The sequence below is a fragment of the Natrix helvetica genome (genome assembly GCF_964273705.1).
Source record: "Natrix helvetica genome assembly, chromosome: Z".
NCBI classification, from domain to species: Eukaryota; Metazoa; Chordata; class Lepidosauria; order Squamata; family Natricidae; genus Natrix; species Natrix helvetica.
In genome coordinates, this window is record NC_138554.1 from 120,161,428 (window position 1) to 120,182,650 (window position 21,223).

At 46.5% G+C, this 21,223-nt stretch overlaps 1 protein-coding gene across 4 annotated transcripts in view; it reads right to left on the reverse strand.

Moving 5' to 3' along the window:
• The window catches only part of MPP7 (MAGUK p55 scaffold protein 7), a 96,056-nt gene that overhangs the window by 71,712 nt on the left and 3,121 nt on the right, over positions 1–21,223 (reverse strand). Inside the window, exon 1 of one of the 4 annotated variants that reach the window (XM_081971490.1) lies at positions 13,500–13,520. The exons of 2 other annotated variants lie outside the window; for them this stretch is intronic. The gene's annotated coding sequence lies outside the window, so the exon portion shown is untranslated. Of the gene's footprint in view, positions 1–13,216; positions 13,360–13,499; positions 13,521–21,223 lie in introns of those variants that run through there. One more of the 4 variants, XM_081971489.1, reaches the window with a different exon arrangement.

The following is a 21,223-nucleotide window of genomic DNA, read 5'->3' on the forward strand; positions in this document are numbered from 1 at the left end:
CTCTCAGGCTCCTGTAGTACCTATGCCATCTAGTGGTTAAGTGGGCTTGTGCAACATCTTCTTATAAAGCCATAGTTGGAAAGTGCTTTTTGCTGCTACCTGCTGCTCAATATCTGCTACCTGCTGCTCAATGAAAGAATCCAAATCAAAGCATTCAGATGATTCGGATACTATCTGAATATATCCAAAGAAACAGTTGATTGCCACATTTAATATATGATACAACAGTTGATCAGCTCTAAATGCTGCATACAGGAGTCTTTGACTTACTATTTTTTGTGTGTGAATATTTAGTTACAGGGTAAAGGTTCCCCTCGCACATTTGTGCTAGTCGTTTCTGACTCTAGGGGGTGATGCTCATCTGTTTCAAAGTCGAAGAGCCAGACGTCCAAAGACGCCTCAGGGGTCATGTGGCCGGCATGACTAAACGCCAAATGCACACAGACGCTGTTACCTTCCCACCAAAGATGGTCTCTATTTTTCTACTTGCATTTTTACATGCTTTCGAACTGCTAGGTTGGCAGAAGCTGGGGCAAGTAACGGGAGCTCACTCTGTTACGCAGTGCTAGGAATCTTAGCCACCGAGCCCCTATTCAGTTACAACGGCACTGAAAAAAGTGACTTGTGACTGTTTTTCACTTACATCCATGGTCACATGATCAAATTTAATCCTTGGCAAGTGGCTCATACTTATGAAGGTGCCAGGTTCATGTGATCACCTTTTGTGACCTTCCAATGAATAAAATCAATGGGGAAGCCAGATTCACTTTATAACCGTGTTGCTAACTTAACAACTGCATTGATCCACTAAACAACTGTGGCAAGAAAGATCATAAAAAGGCGCTAAACTCACTTATCAACTGTCTCATTTAGCAATGAAAATTTTGGGCTCAGTTGTGAGCTCATAGGTCAAGGACTTTCTCTGGTTTTTTTTCTCTAATATTTTTTTCTCTAATATTCAACCTGTAATCTGCTTCCTTGAATTTGGATCATTACTCCGTCATTCCCTCTGGGATAATAGGTTGCTGCCTTCTAGAAGACTTGAAAAGTGCCATTATTTCTTTCCTCAGTCAACTTTATTCAGGATATTCCATTTTTAATTTTTGGATTATGTTATCATTAAGTTATTCTAACTTCTAATGATATATAGATTTTCTGAAAGACAATCTATTCTTAACTTGGTCTTTCAGGTCTTCCAATGGTGAATTCCTTGCTATTGTCCGTCCACTTTTTTCTCCTCTTGCCTTCCATGTTTCCAAGTATCAAGCCTTCTCCTGATAGCCAGGTCTTCGCATGTGTCCTTAGCAGGATAATTTGAGTGAGATTTCTGGGTTGACTTGTTTGATTCATTGGTTTATTTTCGTGTCTGTCCATAGTATTCTCAGGTATATTGTCCAACACTAATGTTAAAAAGGCATTATTATTCTTCCTGCTTCTTCAAAGTTCAACTTTGCTTCAATAAAATGTCACAGAGTATACCATGGCTTTATTCCATAATTAAGCATATATCTACTATCTTCAGGGTTGGGTTCCTGCTAGTTCTAACCTTTTTTATAGAAGAGGTTCCACAAATCTACCGTGCCGTTTAGAACCGGTTCCAGCTCCCTCCCCCTGCCCGTCTGCACCATGCTTGCCCCGCTCGCCACTCACTGATTGGCTGGCTCACCAATTGCCCCGCCCTCCTCTAAGAGTCCTATCTAAACCTTAAAGTCTTAAAGCTGTCAAGTTTGAACACCCCTGGGTTTTTTTTTTAAAAGGGTTAGGGGTGCAAGGGTCTTGTAACTTGACAGCTTTAAGACTTGTGTGCTTCAAATGGCAGAGTTTCTGAGCCAATATTTTGGTTGCTAAGCAAGAGTGTTGTTAAGTGAGTTTCACCACATTTTACAAGTTAGCCATGCCCACCCAGTCACAGGACTGCCAAGCCTCTCCCACCCGGTCACATGGCTGGCAAGCCACTCCCACCCGGTCACATGGCCGGCAAGCCACTCCCACAAAGCAGGCCACACCTAGAGAAGAGGTTCTAAAAATTTTTGAAACCCACCACTGACTACCTTGTAAGTTGGATGAATATATAAATGGATGAAGTAAAAAAATAGCACAAATTTTACCTCAGTGAAAACATTACAGCTGAGAGCATTTAAATGTTTCCCTTACCACCACTATCACCACCAGATTAAAATGAACTTTTTAAACTTTCTTTTTCATCAAACAAAGGAACATTACAGCTACTTCTATCAATAGCAAAAACTTAAATTACTTTTGAAATAATAGAAAAAGGGCGTTGGTACTTACCTGATACGCCTCTTCTCATAGTGGGGGAGGAGTATCCAGGATGGGTTGACCTTGTCCTCTCATTGATTGGGCTGAGTCAGATAAGCTCTTTGGGCCACGCCATGGTCACCAGGTACCACCCAGTTATCGGCGAAGAACCTTATCCGACTCGCTGTGTCATCCACTCCAGACTTTATCTTAGTTTCAACCTTTATTTCTTCAACAGAACGGCTCAACCATCAAACATAACGCTCATGTTACATAACCCTATCAGGGAAGGGCTGGATACTCCTCCCCCACTATGAGAAGAGGCGTATCAGGTAAGTACCAACGCCCTTTCTCCATAGTGAGGGGAGGAGTATCCAGGATGGGACGTATTGAAGCTTACACGTTCCTAGGGAGAGTTACCCATGTTAAGAGCTTGCACAAACCTTATGCCTGGTGAGGCGTCACCTCCGCCCTGTGCACAGCCTGCAACATCCTATGCCTGAATGAAGCCTCTGCAGAGGCAAAGAGTCTAGTTTGTAGTTCCTCACGAATGGTGAGGGGGAAGACCACGTAGCTGCCCTACAGATCTCAGTCAATGAAGCCTGGGTGGCCCAGGCAGTTGAGGTAGCAGCGCTTTGTGTGGAATGCGTTGTAATAGAGCTTGGTATTTGCAGATCCTGTGCTTGATAGGCGGTAACAATACAGGTTCGTAACCACCTGCCTATGGTGGTGGATGTCACCTTGTTCCCCAGGGATCCTGGCTGGAAAGAGACAAACAGGGCTTCAGACTTCCTGTTCAACCGGATTCTTCTGAGGTAAATCCTCAGAGCCCTCCTTACGTCTAGGTTGTGCCACTTTCTCTCTAACGGGTGAAAGGGGTCCGGGCAGAAATTGGGCAATATCAATTCCTGTGAGCGATGGAAGCAGGAGCACACCTTAGGGATGAAGGAGGGGTCCAACCTTAGTACCACCCTGTCCTGGTGGAACACGCAGAGATCCTCCCTGGCCGACAGAGCCTTTAGTTTGGATATCCGCCTGGCTGAGGTGATGGGCACCAGAAAGGCCACTTTAAGAGTCAAAAACTTAAGAGACACAGTTCGAAAGGGTTCGAAAGGAGGGCTTGTCAGAGCGTCCAACACCTTATGCAAGTCCCAGGAGGGGTACCTGTGTACCGTAGGTGGCTTAAGATTGGATATCCTCTTGAGGAATCGCCTGACCATGGGGTGGTGAGTCAAGATCTGAGACCTACCGCACAGAAGTACCGATGAGATGGCAGAGATCTGTCTCCTAATCGTGTTGGGAGCTAACCCTCTGTCCAGGCCCACCTGAAGGAAGTCCAGAACCTGAGGGATCGTGGCTCGAACCCGATCGTGGCCCCTGGAGCTGCACCATGTTGAAAATGCATGCCATGTAGCACCGTAAATGCGGTCTGTGGAATAGTCTGTATCACCCTGGGGGAGAAGTGGCCTTCCCTCAGGATGCTCCGCTCAAGCGCCAAGTGGTCAACTGAAGCCACTGAGGGTCCGGGTGCTCCAACGATCCCTGGCTGAGGGAGATCCTCTCCTGGGGGATCCTCCAGGGCCTGTCCACCGAGAGAGATTGGAGATCGGCAAACCAAGGCCTCTGGGGCCAGTGTAGGGCAATCACCACCACCTCCGCCCCCTCCCACAGGATTTTCTGTATGACCTTAGGAATCAGGGGCAATGGTGGATAGGCATAGAGGGCCCCCCGAGGCCATGGGCATCGGAGAGCATCCACCCCCTCCGCCCCTGTGTCTGATACTTGGAATAAATCCTCGGGAGCTGGGCATTGAGAGGGGTGGCGAACAGGTTGACCTCCGGGCATCTGAAGTGCCTTGCCACTTCCTCAAATATCGCCGGCTGCAGCCTCCACTCTGAATTGTCCACTTCAGTCCGGCTGAGCCAATCGGCTCTGATGTTGTCCACACCCGCTATATGTTCCACAGTCAATGACAGAAGATTCCTTTCGGCCCACTGCCCCAGTCGTTTGGCCTCGATCAAGAGGTCCTTCGATCTGGTCCCCCCTGTCTGTTTATATGAGCCTTGGTGGAGATGTTGTCTATGAGGACTAAGATGTGGCTGCCCCTGACAAGGTGACAAAATTGAAGGAGGGCCCGGTGGACCGCCCTGAGCTCCAACCAGTTTATGTTGTGAGTCAGTTCTGCCTGGTTCCATTGTCCTTGCGCCATCTGAGCCCGCAGATGGGTGCCCCATTCGAACAGGCTTGCGTCTGTTATTACCGTCACCCTGTCTGGTGTTCTGAAGATCTCACCCTTGGAGATTGCCGGGGACATCGACCAAGTCAGAGAGCGGGATACTTCTGTGGGCAGCAGAACCTTGGTCTGGGAGCAGCTCATGCGCCTTCGCTGGAAAGGCAAAAGTAACCATTGGAGGCCTCTGATGTGGAATTGAGCCCAAGGGACAATGCCAATGGCAGACACCATGGTGCCAAGCAGCTTAGACAGTGTAGCTAAGGATACCCTATGCCCCCTGGCTACCTGAGCGGCTAGCTGACTAAAAGATAGCTGTCTTTCTGATAACAGAGAAACTGTGCCTGCCTCTGTATCTATCAGGGCTCCTAGGTGGACCAGACTAGTGGAGGGGTGAAGGTGGCTTTTGGCCAGGTTTACCGAAAACCCGTGGTCTCTCAGGACTGCCATAGTAGTGCCTAGATCCCGTAGCGCACCCTTGAAGGAGAACGACTGCAACAGCAGGTCATCTAAATAACATTGAATTCGCACAGGAACCTGCCTCAGGTGAGCTGCCAATGCCGCCATTACCTTCATGAAAACTCGAGGGGCGGATTACAACCCGAAAGGCAGGACTCATTACTGGAAGTGGTGCCCTAGGTAGCAGAACCTGAGATGTTTACGGTGTTCCAGGGCTATGGGTTTATGCAGGTAGGCCTCTGTGAGATCTATGGAGGTGAGAAAATTTCCCAGCCTAATCCCTTCCAGGATGGAATGCAGTGAATGCATCTTAAACCTCCGATGGCGGATGAAACGGTTCAGGCGCTTCAAGTCAAGGATCGCTCTCCAGCCGCCCAAGGCCTTAGGAATTAAAAAGAGAATAGAGTAATACCGGGTCGGGTTGCTTGAGACAGGGCAGCTCCGAAAGGAACTCGGATGGTTGGAGAAGAACTCGAGTGAGAGACCATACCGAATGGTGTTCTGGACCCACTTGTCGGAGGAGGTTAAGATCCAGGGTCAGCGAAGTACACCAAGTGCCCCCCAATGGGAGGTGAGCTAGGTCTAGTTCTAGTTCTTGCGGAAGGAGCACCCGCCGCCACCGCCTCCACCCTCTTGAAAGGGCCTCTTCTGCTGCCTGCACCTCTGCTGTCTATCTGGGTATCTCTGCCTGGATGAAACCACCCTGGTACTGCCTGGGGCCCGAGTACCCAAACTCCGACCCCCTGAAGGAATCCTGACCCCGGAAGGAGGACCCGAAATCCTGCCCCCAGGAGTTGGGCATCTAGGGTATGACGCCGCCCTGAAGTTGGACTTCTTGTGAACGGTGGGGAGCACCTTCCGCTTGTCCTTGTTCTCTACCAGGAATGGGTCCAGGGCCGCTCCAAAGAGGGATTCTCCCGTGAAGAAGGCCGATGCCAGGCATCATTTGTGGCGTACTTCTGTTTGCCACTGCTTCAGCCAAAGCAGCCTGCGAGATGCCACAGATGAGGCGATCGGCCTAGAGGCAAACTTGGCTACAGCTAAGGTAGCATCTGAGGAGAATTGGGTGGCGGCCACCAGCTTGTTGGTGGGTCCTGCCATCCAAAATGGTCTTGCAGCCACAGCAGAGAAGACTGGTTGAAGAAGGAGGCGGTGGTGGCTGCTCTCACTGCCCAGACCGCTGCTTGATGCGTCCTCTGTAAGGTGAGGTCAGCTTTTTTGTCTTCCGCATTCAGGGCATCCTCTGGTTCCCCTGGCATGTTAGTAGGCATATGCAGGGCCGTGACAGGCACGTCGATGGTGGGTTGCGAAACTATGTCCCTGTCCACGTTGAAAAAGTTCTTGTCCGTGGAAGTGGGCATGGGGCCTGCCATGGGAGAGGCCCATTGCCGCTTGATCATGTCTAGGAAAGACTTGGGTGTGGGCACCATGTCTGCCTTGATGGCCTGCTCCTCAAAAATGTTTTTCGCTGTAAAACCCCTGGGGTTGTACCGGGGCTTCTGTTGGCCTGTTGCCAAGCTTGGCAGATGTCTTGGCCTTGAACAGAAGGGATTTGTACAAAGAGGGCTGGAACAATCCGGAGAAGTTAGGTTTGGGAGGAGGCATGCCTTCGTCCTCAGAGAATCTATCCTCTCTGATTTTGCCCTCTTTGGAATCCGAATCGCTGTCCCCCTGGGAGGAGGCAGGTGATTCTGGAAAATCTTCCTCCTGAGTCTCTAGCCCTTCCGAGACTCTAGGCACGGGGGCTGCCTGGGTCTGCATCTGTGGCTGCTGAAAGGTTGCTGCCATGCACCGCTGGAAGGCCCACATCATCATATCCTGGAATTTGGGCATTCCTGATGTGGGTGGTATTCCTGCCCCTGTGCCAGCAGGTGTGGACAGGATGTGCTGTGGTGAGGGTCCCGCTGCTGTGGGGCATGGGGGTGATTGCCACCCTTGTTCAGCCCCCCGAGGCCCGAAGTATCAAAGGGAATCCTCACCTGTGGGGGGGTTCCCCATCTGCAGTCCTGCCAGGAGAAAGAATCCCTGGAAATCCTTCCCCAGGTTCCTGGCCAGGGGTAGCCCTCTTACTGCTGGCCTTGTGGCAAATGCGCTCCAAGGCTCGGTGTCTCCGCCTTTCGTATTTGGAGCCAGGCTTTGGTGGCTTGGAGCTGCAGCCTGCCTCTTTGGCCCCCTTGGAGGAGACGTGCTTTCGATTTGCCTTTGCCTTGCCTCCTCCTCTTCCCTTGGCAACCTCTGTAGCAGTCTCTGACCTGTTTAGCTGCTCCTCTGCTCCTCCGGTGGGGCTGCTGGCTGCTGGGCTGGAGTCTAGAGTCTTGCCGCTATCCTCTGTGCTGCTGGGCGCCGCCATCTTGGATCACATGGTTCCAAAATGGCCACTGGCTCCAAATTCAAAAACTTCCTCTCCTTGGGAACATGTGGAAGCGGCTTATGCTTTGGGGCTGCCGCGCGGCTCTGCAGCCGTTGGAGAGCTCTCTCTCACTTTCTCCACTCTCTTCTGAGCTTTGCGAGCTACTGCGGGCTGCTATCTCTCTCCGGCACTCGCAGGCAGGCATGGGCGCTCTGCTGCGTTTAAAAATGCTGGGTGGGGGGGAGCGCTCCGGTGCCGGCTGAGCCTCTCCGACGTCACTGCCTTCCCGGGGCTTCCAGGGGAGCATCCCCTTGCACACAATCTCGATTAGTGCCCTAGGTCTCTCTTTATGACCTGGGCTGCGCGTTGCCCTGAAGGGCTTGCTGCACATGCTCTCTCTCTCTTCCTAGCTAGGGAATCAGCCAAAAGCCAGTTACTCACTGAGGCAGGGAGGCAGCGAATGCAATCCAGTTAACAATGAGTTCAATCCTTTTTTAAAAAAATTTCCAGGGCCTTGGGATGATCACAGCCACCCGTTGAGGGGCTGAGTCGATAACTGGGTGGTACTTGGTGACCAGGGCGTGGCCCAAAGAGTTTATCTGACTCAGCCCAATCAATGAGAGGACAAGGTCAATCCATCCTGGATAATCCTCCTCTCACTATGGAGAATGCTTTTTAGCTCTCCAAGTTTGTTTCAATTTAGTTTCTGAACATTTCATTACCAGATTAGATAACATTATCAGCAGGATTTTCTTGCCCTATTCCTCTTTAGCTTATGTACGTCTTGTGTGCCAGTGTGGTCAGTTGTTCGTTTGATTGGTTGTTCGTTCGGACCGATATTTAAATTCTGAGCAGCTGATTGGTTCTCCTGCTGATTGTTTATTCAAATGGGTTTCTTACATGTTCATGCAATTAACTTAAAATTATTAACTTAAATTACCCACTCCATCTATTTTTCTCCTTTTCTACCACTTTTCTAAATTCTGGACAGATGGTGTTCCTCTAACATGAATGCGTATACCATATCATATTTACAAAAAGGAATACAACTTCAATTTTAAATACTTAAAAAAAGATAGTGAAAGTGTTTATCTAATATGCAGTACTGAACAGTCCTAAAGAGGGGAGCTCCACAGATAATGTCCACTCCTGTATCCCTTCTCATTGAATTTAATTATTGCCAGGCACATTTTACTAGCGACCTCTGGTTCTATAGAGTGGGGAGGCCATGAGAACAGTTTACCCTATTCCAAGTGAAGCCACCATTATATCATTTTACCCAAGCTGCAAATATCTAGGTAGGTGTCATCTGAGTGGTACTTAACTCTGTATTAGCAGAGTGGTCGGATTGGGGTCTCTCATGCATATGTTAAAGAGGACTGGAGGAACGAAAACCCCGAGCCCTGGAAATCGTATAATAGAGTGGTTAGTAGCCCAACCACCTCATCCTGCCCTACAAACTCCTATTAATATTTTTAACCTGCTTTAGACAGCACTGATGCTTGTTTATGGAAGGAAATTCAAATTAATAACCAAATGCAATTTGGAGAGGTGCCTCCCTTCAACAAATGCAAGTTTGTCGTGTGTAGGACTGTTGTCAGCCTGTGCTAAAAATAAGATCAAGGGTATTCCAACATGCATTTTCAAAATCCAAATGCTAAAAAGCATTATTTCAAAAAGTCAACTCAATTTTCAAGAATCTTCAAAATAGTTCGTCTTAAGGTTTCGCTCACATGTCTACAGCTATTAATGAATTGTTACACATAGAAATTATAAAGCTACTCACTGCTAGAAATTTAGAATTACTAGGGAAACAAGGTCAACATAATTAATGTAGCCCTTAATTCAAATCCAAAGTTCTTTCCATGTTACAAACAAGGTTACAGAAAGAATATTAATTTTTACCAGGAGAGGGAGCCCATAGTTCATAAATTGCACAATTTCCTAAGTGCATTTCCCAATGTACTGAAGAAATATTTCTCAACCCTATTTTTTGATATATTAAATTTATTACCTTATTACAAATATATGATTACATCCTATTTATAATGTACATTATAAGTTATATAAATAAGTTTTGGTCCAATGCATACACACATGCACATAATGGTTGCTGCAGAAGCTAACAACTCTGACTGCAGTACTGTTGTTTTTATAAATAATGACTAACATTACGATTGTACTGCAGTTGAATTCTAGTTTTATTTTTTACTTCAATACTAGAATACTGTACATTTGCAATTCAATTCAGAAATTCTTTTACAGATTATCAAACAATAAAACAATTACACAATTATGGCAACAACAAAAAGGGAGGGGGTCTATATTCACCAGCAGGTGATTGGGGGGGGGGATTATTGTTTATTGTTTGTAGTGGGTTTTTCTTTTTGTAAGCTGTCCAGAGTCACTGACAATGAGTGGGCAGCCATACATTGCAATTAAATCAAAAGGCTTGAAAATCTCCTACAGCAGTGTTGGAGAACCTTTTCGGTACCGAGTGCCGAAATGGGAGCACCTGCTGGAAACCAAAAGTGCAGCTGCCCAGTACGCATGCGTGTGCGAGAAACTGGAAGATAATCTTCCTGGCACGTGCACCGCTGCTCTTCTGGTTTCCTGCGCTCCCATGCATGTGAAAACCAGCTGGCTGGCATGCCGGAATCCGGATGAGAATGGGCAATGATTCGCATGCCCAGAGAGATGGCTCTGTGTGCCACTTCCAGCACGCATACCATAGGTTCGCCATCACGGTCCTACAGCGTAAGATACAGAGAATTCTGTCTTTCTATCTATGTCATAGGGTCATTCATTCATTCAAATGATCTATGAAATGTTCACTATCAATAATTGTGATACGTATTCATTCCATGTTTAACTTCCCTTCAATTTTACTGAGCCCCTAGTATGGGTTGGCAATAGAGTCCCCAAGGAGATTGGTGCTTCAGGATTTCAGTCTGTCTGGTATTGTTGAGTCCAGGGCAGCCAAAGAGATTGTGGCATCCATGGCAACCATGGCCTTCTTTCAAGTAGCCGATGGCCCAATGCATACCAGTGGCTGCACCTTGGATATGGTTTTAGTCTGAGGGCAGTTGAGAAGTCTTCTAGCAGTGGAGAATATTGAGGACAATCCGTTGTTATGGGCAGATCATTTTCTGATTGCCTTTTGATTCACCGGTGTTGCCCCTCCCTACAGGGAAAGCAGGCCTGTTTGATTAGCCTGCCCCCAACTTCCAAAGAAGAGCTTGGAATTTTTTCTGAGGCTCTAGTAGGTGACTTGGCCAAGTTTCTAGGCATGGCTTGGAATCAAGGACAAGGACTTCGCAAATTGTACGTGTGCACCCATCTTGAGGTACTCCCTGGTTTACTGGGAGATGAAATACCAGGACAGATGGCATTTCCTATACAGCCCTGAACAGACAGGACAGACACCTTCACCATCTGAGGAATACTAATGAAAGCAACATGTCAATATTTCTTCATACTTTTATTACATCTGAAGCTCTGCTCAGGATGATCTAATCCCAGGACCAGTGTAAGGATTAGCCAGATGAAATCATTCACACCCATTCCAACTTGAACTATGACTGTAGAACACAGACTGAGGTTTCTGGATTGCTATAATGGTATGTGGGAATGATCTTGAGAAGAGAGGTCAAAGAAACACAGCCAAGAGAAGGATCAGCTAAAATGCAACTTAACTTGCACCAAGAATGCAAGCAGAACAAATAGTTCAGAAGGGACCCTTCATAGATTCTTGGGCTGTGCTGTAAAAGGGAAAGTAGGGGGATGTATTTTCACACTTGCAAAATTCTCTTAATGAAACTTTACAGGTAGTCTTACATAACTGAGTTACAACCATAACTGAGCCCAAAAGTTCTGTTGCAAAGGGAATAATTTGTTAAATCAATTCTGCTTCATTTTATGACCTTTCTTGCCATGATGGCTAAGCAAATCAGTGCAGGTGTCTAGTTAGTCACATGTTTAAGTGAATCTGGCTTCCCCATTGACTTTGCTTGTCAGAAGTTCGCCAAAGGGGATCACATGACCTCAAGACATTACAATCATCATAAATATGAATCAGATGCCAAGCACCTGAATTTCAATCATGTATAGCGGTCATGTGAAAAATGATAAGCCACTTTTTTCAGCACCATTGTAACTTTGAACAGTCACTAAATGAACTGTGGACTACCTGTAGACAGTGTTTTGGTAGTTCATCCATTTGTCTACAGGATCCAAATCCCTCCCATAAAAATGACCTCAGAAGTGACCCACAGTTCAGTACAATCTTAATAGAGAGAGTGGTGTCTCCTACCTTGAACATCATGGTGATGTATCCCTACTCAAGAGGCCATCCTTAGACCCAATAGTTTCAATAACTATAACCAGATTATGTCCAACCTTTCCTTTCTGTGGCAGATTGTTGATAGGTGATTGATGTGCACTTGATAAGAATCATGGAGAAAACCAATTATCTAGAGCTGTGAGGGTGAACCTGTGGCACATGGAGCCAACTCTGAGGACACGCGAGCCGTTGCCCTAGGTCAGCTGAAGAGCATATGTGCACGCCGACGAGCTGCTTTTTGGGCTTCGAAGGGCCTCCAAAGGGCCGTGGGAGACCGTTTGCACCCTCCCCAGTCTTCAGGAAAGCCTCCAAAGCCTGGAAACGATGAAAAATGGACTACCAGGTCTACTGGAAGTTTGGAAACAGCTGTTTCTGGCTTCCAGAAGACTTGCAGGAGGCTGGGGGAGGCTGTTTTTACCCTCCCCAGACTTCAGGAGGGCAGGGGGGGGCGTGTGCACATGCACGGGGGGGCAGCAGAGGGGTTATGTGTGAATGCGCTGGGAGCACAGGGGGAATGAATTATGTGTATGGGCACACGCATGCATTCTCTCTCTCTCTCTCTCTCTCTCTCTCTCTCTCTCTCTCACACACACACACACACACACACACACACACACTTTTGCCACCCAATCCAAAACATGTTAGCCATCACTGATCTAAAGCCTTTTCAGACAAATTTCATGCCAGGGTGTATTCTTGTGATATCTTTCGCCACACTTGTATATGACCTAAGGCAGGGTAGGTGATACATCCATCCTTGTACTCCTTGATCTCTTAGCAGCTTTTGATACACCGGTATGGTATGCTTCTGAACAAGCTCTGTGGGGTTAGGGGCTGGCTCCATCATTCAATGGTGGTCCCCTTCCTTTCTCAGAGTCTGATTCCAATCAATATTGGTTGGGGGGTAGAGCTTGATCTTTCAGCTCAACTTTTGTGGGGATATTAAATTACAGGTAGTCCTTTGCTAAGGACCACAACTGGGTTCAGAATCTTGATTACTGAGTGAAGCAGTAGTCAAACAAGATAAAATGTGATCACTTTGCTCAACGACTGTAACCCCAATTCTCCCAGTTGTAATTGTAAATGACCACACAGATTATTAAGCAAGGGTCTGGGGATTATCCATCAAGGAGAACGATTGTAAGAACAATGATGTTCTCTAGTTATTTTTCACTGAATTTGAGGTTTGTTCCTCCAGTGTGCTGAGGGATTTCCGGATATCCTTCTGCGTTGGAGGACCTCATTTCAAATCCAGTGAAAACACTAACAAATGTCATCATTCTGGAAGGCTAAGAATGCTGGCTTCACTAGCCTTTTCTCCTCCACTCCAGAGGGGAAAATGTTAATAGATGCCAGCACTCTGAAAGGCTCAGAATGCTAGCCTTCACTAGTATATTTGCTAGAAGGATTTCCCCTCCCTTCACAGAAGGGAAGAGAAATCCCTCAATGCATTTGGGGAGCAAACTTGTCATAAACCCAGGAGCAAAAACATAGCACAAAGAGGCTTAAGACAATTAACAGTGGTTTATCTACAAATATATACAGGCAAATACATGCAGGAGATAAAATCCCTTACCTTTCACTACAGACATAAGGAAAGAACTGAATACACGCTGAGAGAGAGACTCCTCTATAATGACCACCTATATATAGACTCCTCTTAAAACAGTAAATGACTTGTGTGGACCCCCACCATCAGAGTCTTAAAAGGGTTATACCATAACTGCAATGAATCAGCCTCATTGCATCAGCTTTGCTGATTACAGCTTACAACCTTTCATCAGCTGGCAGCTATTAAATCCTCAATACCTTGACAAGAATTCAAATGCAACTTGCCCTCCACTTGCAGCCTTACCTACTTGTTTCCCCATTCACTGGATAAATTAGCAGAGAAGATTGCAAATGGTGATTGCATGGTAGTAGGCCACCAGTCGCCAATGGGAACAGATGGTCACTTCACAAGTTGACTTCAGAAACAAATTATATAAGGAACTGCCCTTGAAGACCACTGGGAAACTTCAAATGGTCCAGGATACAATAGTGCAGCACTGCTGTGCCCATGTAACATCTTCTCTGCTTCACAAACTGCAATGCTTAGCTGCGCTGGTTACTAGTTTGCTCCCAAAAATGATTCAAAGTGCTGATTATTACCTATGAAGCCCGGCATGGCATAGATAATGCTTACTTAAGGATTTGTCTATCTCCCACAATATTTGCCTGACCAACTCCATCTAACAGGATTTGTGGATTCCAGAGTTCAATTAAACAAGCCTTCTCTATAGCAGCATCTACTGTCTAGAATGAGGTCCACCCAAAATCCAGATGGCCTTATGCTGCAGGTACTTCCAAGGGCCCGGAAGATAGTTCTTTACAGTGGTGGTATTCTGCCAGTTCTGACTGCTTTGCCCAAACAGGTAGCGGAAACTGTGTATGGCCCCGCCCACTCACCTGGCTCTACAGCATCCCATTTAGGCCCCTTTTTAAGGCAAAGCGCATGTGCGGAAGGCAGAGCACATGCACGGACATGACGCATGAGTGAAGCGAGTATGTATGCGCTCACATTTCTGAACCAGTAGGGAAGGTAAGTCAATACTACCCCTGGTTCTTTACCCAGATTTTTGGTGACTGTGAGTCATATCCTCTTGGGTTATGCGGGTTTATTTATTTGTTTTTTTATCAAACCAATTCTTGTCAGCTCTTATTTTTTTATGGACAACCTGTGGCTCATTGGGTTATTGTTTCAGAGATATTTCCTTAACTAAACAGTAAAGCTGAATGGCCAAGGGCAAAAAAAGCAGTGCGAATAGCAGCAACTTCTGATTCCTACCAGCTTGACCATAACTGACAGAGCCTATAGCAGTTGATAGTGGGCCAATCTACTGGGCTTCTGGAGGGCTAAACTAGGGCCAGTCTAATGATCTCCACTAGCCAAAGGAGGAGCCAATCAATCTGGCCTCCAGAAGGCTAGGGCAGGACTGTCTATTGAACCACCGCATAGCAACATAGAAGCACTGAAGTTTCCACAAATTTGATTAATTTCAATCCCACAGCGGCCATGGATATCAGATTTTGGATCCATTTTGCAGGTTTTCCCATTTGAGGTACCTTGGTTCAAAAACTGTTGCCCAAAGATGCTATGCATTCCAAAGGAGACAGAAGAGAGAGCAAAAACTGTTATGTACTCTTAAATATGGGTAACTGGTTAAGGCTTTAAACAGCTAATACCACCATTCAGGAATAAGATCTATAACAAGAAGATTTTCTAAAAACCCTACCTGAAGGACTTTAAGAACGTGAGACTAAATCTTAACTCTTCTTTAAAATGATGACTGTTATCTAAAGTTAACCTCTGGTTTTGGCAATATAAAATTAATATGTTTTGTTTTTATATTTTAATGGGTTAATCAGCATAACAAATGCAATAGCAGTTGAAGTACAAGAGTGACGAAAAATGGTATATCAAGTCAGTTATTTTTTTTCAAAAATATAGTAATTGCAAGCTGTTCCACTAATAGGATGGTTTAGCCAGAAATTGAGTTTCTGTTCAAGTTATGGAGGAGATTTACAGCAAGCCAAACTATACAATATAGGTCAATGATGGCGAACCTATAGCACCGTGATGGCGAACCTATGGCACGCGTGCCAGAAGTGGCACGCAGAGCCATTTCTCCTGGCACGTGGAGCCATCACCAGTTCCTCTTCCGGGTTCGGGCGCAGCAGCCAGCTGGTCTTGACACGCATTGGCGTGCCAGAAAGCAGAAGTGGAGCCGCCCAGTGCGCATGCGCACGCTAGGAAAATGATCTTTTTGTTTCCAGGGTCCACATGCGTGTCGGCCATTTGGTGATCTGGTTCCTGGCATGCATGCACACCAAAAACCAGCAACAGGAAGAGCAATGGCCGTGTGTGCCAAAAGACACAGAGAGGGGTTCCTGGCCATCGCTTCTTAGTAGAGCTGTGGTCAGGGCTTCCCTCCCGCCCCCGCGTGAGTGGGCTTCTTGCATAGAAGCAACCGGGCAGCCACCGGCTGGAAGCAGCAGCGCAACAGTCGCCGTTACAAGAGGCGAATGGGTGGCGGTGGCGAGAATGGGCGACAGCCGCCCCTTTGTCTCTTCCCCAACAGCGGCTGTTGCGCTTCCGCTTCCAGCCGGGATGCTGGCGGAGGAGCTGCTGGTGGGGAGGCGAGCTACCCGCATAAAGACGCCGCCGAGGGTCTGGCAGAATATATCCCGGCTGGAAGCGGCAGCGCTCCAGACCGCGGATCCTAATCAGAGCTGCAGGCTGGAGCTCTGAAGAAGTCTGCTCAGGTGGGGGGTAGGGGAGGGAGGGACGCCTGGGACCGTCCGTTCTTGCCATCGCTACTCCTTTGCTGTTGCGCTGCTTCTTCCAGCCGGTATATATTCTGCCAGACCCTCAGTGGTGTCTTTATGCGGGTCGCTCACCTCTCCGCCAGCAGCTCCTCCGCTAGCATCCCGGCTGGAAGCAGAAGCGCAACAGCCGCTGTTGGGGAGAGGATGAAGGGGCGGTGGTCGCCCGTTCTCTCCACCGCCACCCCTTCGCCCCTGGTAACAGCAACTGTTGCGCTGCTGCTTCCAGCCGGGACACTGGATGAGCTGCTGGCAGGGAAGCGAGCTACCCGCATAAAGACGCTGCCAAGGGTCTGGCAGAATATATCCCGGCTGGAAGTAGCAGCGCTCCGGACTGCAGATCTTCATTAGAGTCGCGGGCTAGAGCCATGCAAGCAGCCCGCTCATGTGGGGAGGGAGGGAAACCCTTGCCCATGCTTGCCACCGCCGCCCCCTCACCCCCAGTGGTTGTCACAGTGCTGCTTCTGGCTGGGATGCTGGAGCAGCCAGAAGAAGTAGAAGCTGCCATGGGGGAGGTGGGCGGGGCAGACACCGATTGCAAATGCTTCTCCACCAGTGCAGTCCGAGAGACAGCAAAGAGCCTCGGGAGGGTGGGGGAGGCTGTTTTCACCCTCCTCAAGTTCCTTGAAAGGTTCTCGAGCCTGGGGAGGGTAAAAAACGGGCCTATCGTGTGCCAAAAGGGAGGTGTCACGCGCATGCGCAGGGCGTGTTTGAGCGCATGCGCAACGGGGGGGTCGCGCACATAGCATTATGGGTATGGCACGCCTGTGTACGACCCCCTTGCTCCCCCCCGCTTTTGGCACGGGAGCCCAAAAAGGTTCGCCATCGCTGCTATAGCACATATGCCACAGGTGGCACGCAGAGTCCTCTCTGCGGGCATGCGATCTGTCACCTCAGCTCAGCACCATCATCCATGTGGGTGTGCCTCCCACCGGCCAGCTGGTTTTCAGGTCTCTGTCATGCATGCGCAGGGGCGGGGTGCACGTGGGAGGGTCATGTGCACATGTGGGGGGATTGTACCTGCATGTGCGATATGCATGCACGGGACTGCACATGCATGTGTGGGGAGTGCAGGATCACATGTGCATGTACGGGTGGAGCACGGGTCACACAAACATGCATGAGGGCAGAGCGCACATGGGGGATCACGCACGCATGTGCAGGGTGGGGCACGCAGGGGGAATTGCACGTGCATTGCATAATGGGTGCAGGGGGATACTTTCAGCATGCAACAAGAAGATTTGCCATCACTGATATAGGTTCTTCCCCATCAACATGCATCCTTGAAATAGTATTCTTCCTTGGCTATCCGTCTCCTATCTGGGAATTGTTAAATTAAACCATTAAATATAAGGAAACTTTTTGGTACTAACTTTATACCTTCTGAAGTATTAAAAAGTAAGAGAAACTGGTGGGCTCCCCTTACAATCTCTTTATTCACATATATTAATTACAAATTACAAATTCCTAAAAACAGGAATTATTCTATTACGGTTCCACTTTTTACGACCTTTCCAAATATTGTTAGATCAGTCTCCCAGCATTCCGGTATAATATATACATGCATTTTGTTCCAAAAGCTTCTGGATTAGTTACAAATAATTAATAAAATAAAAATGAAATACTACCATTTCTAACTACCGATAAAAATAAGTCAGCTTTAGGGAAGACAAGTTGACCATAGATCAATATGTTATCTTGCTGTTTTACCAGAGGAATTTATGCACCTATACTCCTGCTCCTTAAATGTTGCTTTCATTTATTTAAAATCAGTCATTGATTCAATTTCTAGAGTATGTTGGAAACTGTTTCATTCATTCATAGATCAAGGGTTACTTTGCGTGATTTGGGTGGTGCATCAAAACACAGTTATGTAAGTTACAAAGTAATAGCAGTCTTCTCCTTGAAAATTATCTCAGTTCATAAATAAGTGAAATAGTGCTGTATTCTCGGCTCATCCTCTTTTCAGTGTCCATGAAAAGCTCATCAATAACCACTTAACCAAACAAAATCCCACTTAACAATAGATAGCTGACTGCCTCTACTCTTACCAATTACCTGGGCATCCTCTTCACAGCTTTACAGTTTTTTTCAAGTACTGAAGGTAAGAAAAAATCACCATAAACCATTCTACAACGAAATCTCTATCTTTTCACAGCCAGAAACAGCAATAGTGGATAAAACAAAAGATACAGATAGCCTGTTTCCCCCAAAATAAGATCTCCCCAGATAATAAGACCAGACTTTTGAGCACATATACTAAAATAAGCCCTTCCCTAAAAATAAGCCCTCTCCAAAAATATTTAAATGCATGCGCAGCCGATCCCCGCCATTTCCTCTGTTTGCTTGCCGTGCAAACAACACAAGGTGAGGAGGTGAGGCCGGAGGGGGGGGAAGGGAGGGGGTACATGCCCCACTCACCCTAAACACGCTTACCTAATGGCTGCTCCCGCAACCCTAGTCACCGTGCCCCTTCTGTCATGCTAATGGCCACCGCAAAAAGAACTGCAGGCCCAGCGATGCGCCTCGTTGCTGTAGCAGCACAACACAGCAGCAACTATGATGTGACCACGCTCGCCGCCTCCTGAACCTCAAAAACAATAAGACCTCCCTGAAAATAAGGCCTAGGGCTTATTTCAGGGGTTAAAAGAAACACGGTAGTCTTTTGAGTTACCACCATTTGTTTAGTGACCATTTGAAGGTATGACACTGAAAAAAGTTACTTACGGCCAGTTCTCACAGTATCCCCGTAGTCACATGATTTTTGCCACTTGCCAGAACCCAGGGTCACGGAATCATCACTGCTACCTTCCCAGCCAATTCTCAACAAACAAAATCAATGAGGGAGGTCAGATTCACTTCTTGACTCTGGTGAATTGCAATGATTTGCTTAACAAATGTGGCAAACAAAGGTCGAAATACAGTGCACAAATTGCCAGAGACAATATCCATTAATTATTAAAATGAACAATGCAACTGGATAGAGAATTTTACTTTATACCTAACACAATACCTTTGTAATAATGTGAATCACTAGATTTGACCTGACACAAAGCTATTCAATATTACACATGAATAAGAGATGTCAACTATGTTTTAAAAAGATGTGAATTAAATCTGCCTACAAAGAATATTCAGGAAAACCTAGAGATGAATAGCAACACACCTGTTGGTTGCGCATAAAAATAAAATTTAATCTCACGCACCCATTTCTAATTAAAAGATCTTAGATAATTGGGCTGGCAGAGGCCAGTGCCTAAGAAAACTGGTTCTTCTGCCCTGTTCAATGAAAGACTATCAATAATACATCTACAAGTTCATCTATTGTGTCATTTTTAAAAAAACTGAGTTAAGGTAGCAATCTTTTTCACCCTCCCTGTAACATGAGTTATGTCAAAACGTAAACAACAAATACTATTTTGTATCTGAGGAGAATAAAGGTCTACATTTTTGCCCCATGGACTTTATTTCCAGGGATACATATATAAGATCACAGATTTTTGATTTCATCTGTAGCAATTTTCCATAACTTCATCCCTGTTACCCATGCTCAATGCCAGTGATTATTTCAACAGAGGAAAAAAGAAGTGGGGATGGCAGTGGTTACGTGGGGAAATAGAATGGCTTGGGCCTTGAAATGAAAGGAAGGCAATCAGAGTTCAAATTGCTTAGGTAGGGAGAGAGGATTAGGATCAAACAAACTAACTGTGAGGAAGGGGTTAAAAATACGAAATACTACTTCTCCATGCAGTTAAAAGGTAAAGGTTCCCCTTGCACATATATGCTAGTCGTTTCCGACTCTAGGGGGCAGTGCTCATCTCCATTTCAAAGCCGAAGAGCCAGCGCTGTCCAAAGACGTTTCAGTGGTCATGACTAAATGCCAAAGGCACATGGAGAGATGTTACCTTCCCACCAAAGGTGGTTCCTATTTTTCTACTTGTATTTTTACATGCTTTCGAACTGCTAGGTTGGCAGAAGCTGGGACAAGTAACGGGAGCTCCATACAGTTAGTCCTCACTTAACAGCAGTAATTGTGACCAGAATTTTCATAACTAAGTGACACAATTGTAAAGTGTGAATTCACATGACCACGTCGCTTTAGTGAGGGAAATTCTAGCATTCTAGCTGCCGTTAAGAGAATCCTTCTTGGAATCGCATGATTACCCTCTGTGACTCCTGCCAGCTTCCCCATTGATGTTTTTTGTAGGAAGCCAGCAAAGAAGTTCGCGAATGGCAACCAGACGACTATCCTAAGTACAAGGACCAGTCTTAAATATCACTCCTTCAGTGCCATTATTAAGTTTCAATGGCCGGTGGATGTGTGGTTGTTAAGCAAGGACCACCTGTTTGTATTTCAATACACGAAGTAGCTAATCAGACTTTCCATCTTGTTACAATCACCATAAATAAAGTTACCACCATAGCCTGTTCCCACATTTCTTGTAGCTCCTTGGCAGGAAAAACACTGCAACGGCATTGAATGGAAAGCACAATGGGAAATATATAATAGGTCATAGGGAAGAAAAGAGTGAATGTGCAATTTCTTTGACAGACAATTCTCTGGCCTGCTTTTAATGTCACAACTTATTTTACAATGCGTACATGCTGTCACAATCATAAGGCTTTAGGCAATACACAAAAAAATTCCTCGAAGAAATAATATGTCACATGCAACAGGGAGCAAGTCAGTCACTGACCCTCCCCCTTGTTTAAACTGAACTAGATATAGCAGAGTTTTAAAAGACAAGAACAGAATCCATGGAAGGGCAGAGATCACCACAGATCACATCGATAGATTCTCTACTCTTGCCAGATAACAGATGCAGTACTAAACCTGCCGAGTAATCCTATCTAAGTCCAAATCGAAGAAGCCCAAATATATCCCATGGAACGCACAAAAATTGGGATTGTAATTGCCATCGTTAAGTGATGTGGTCATAAAGCATGATGTCACATGACCACACTACTTAGCAACAGCAATTCAGGCCATCTGTTGCTATCGTAACCCCAGGATGGTTCAGGTCATTAAGTGGAAAGAGGTTGGAGTCCTAAATAAGGAGCAGGGTAGGATGCCCCCGGCAGGTACTGGCAGTGCAGGTAGGCCAATGAAGGAAAAAGATGATTGGTGGGTGTTGAGAAGTGTAAGTAGGTCAGTGAGGGCCAGAAACAGGCATAGGGTCTTGTACAATACAGTGGAACTCTTTGAAATGTCACAAGT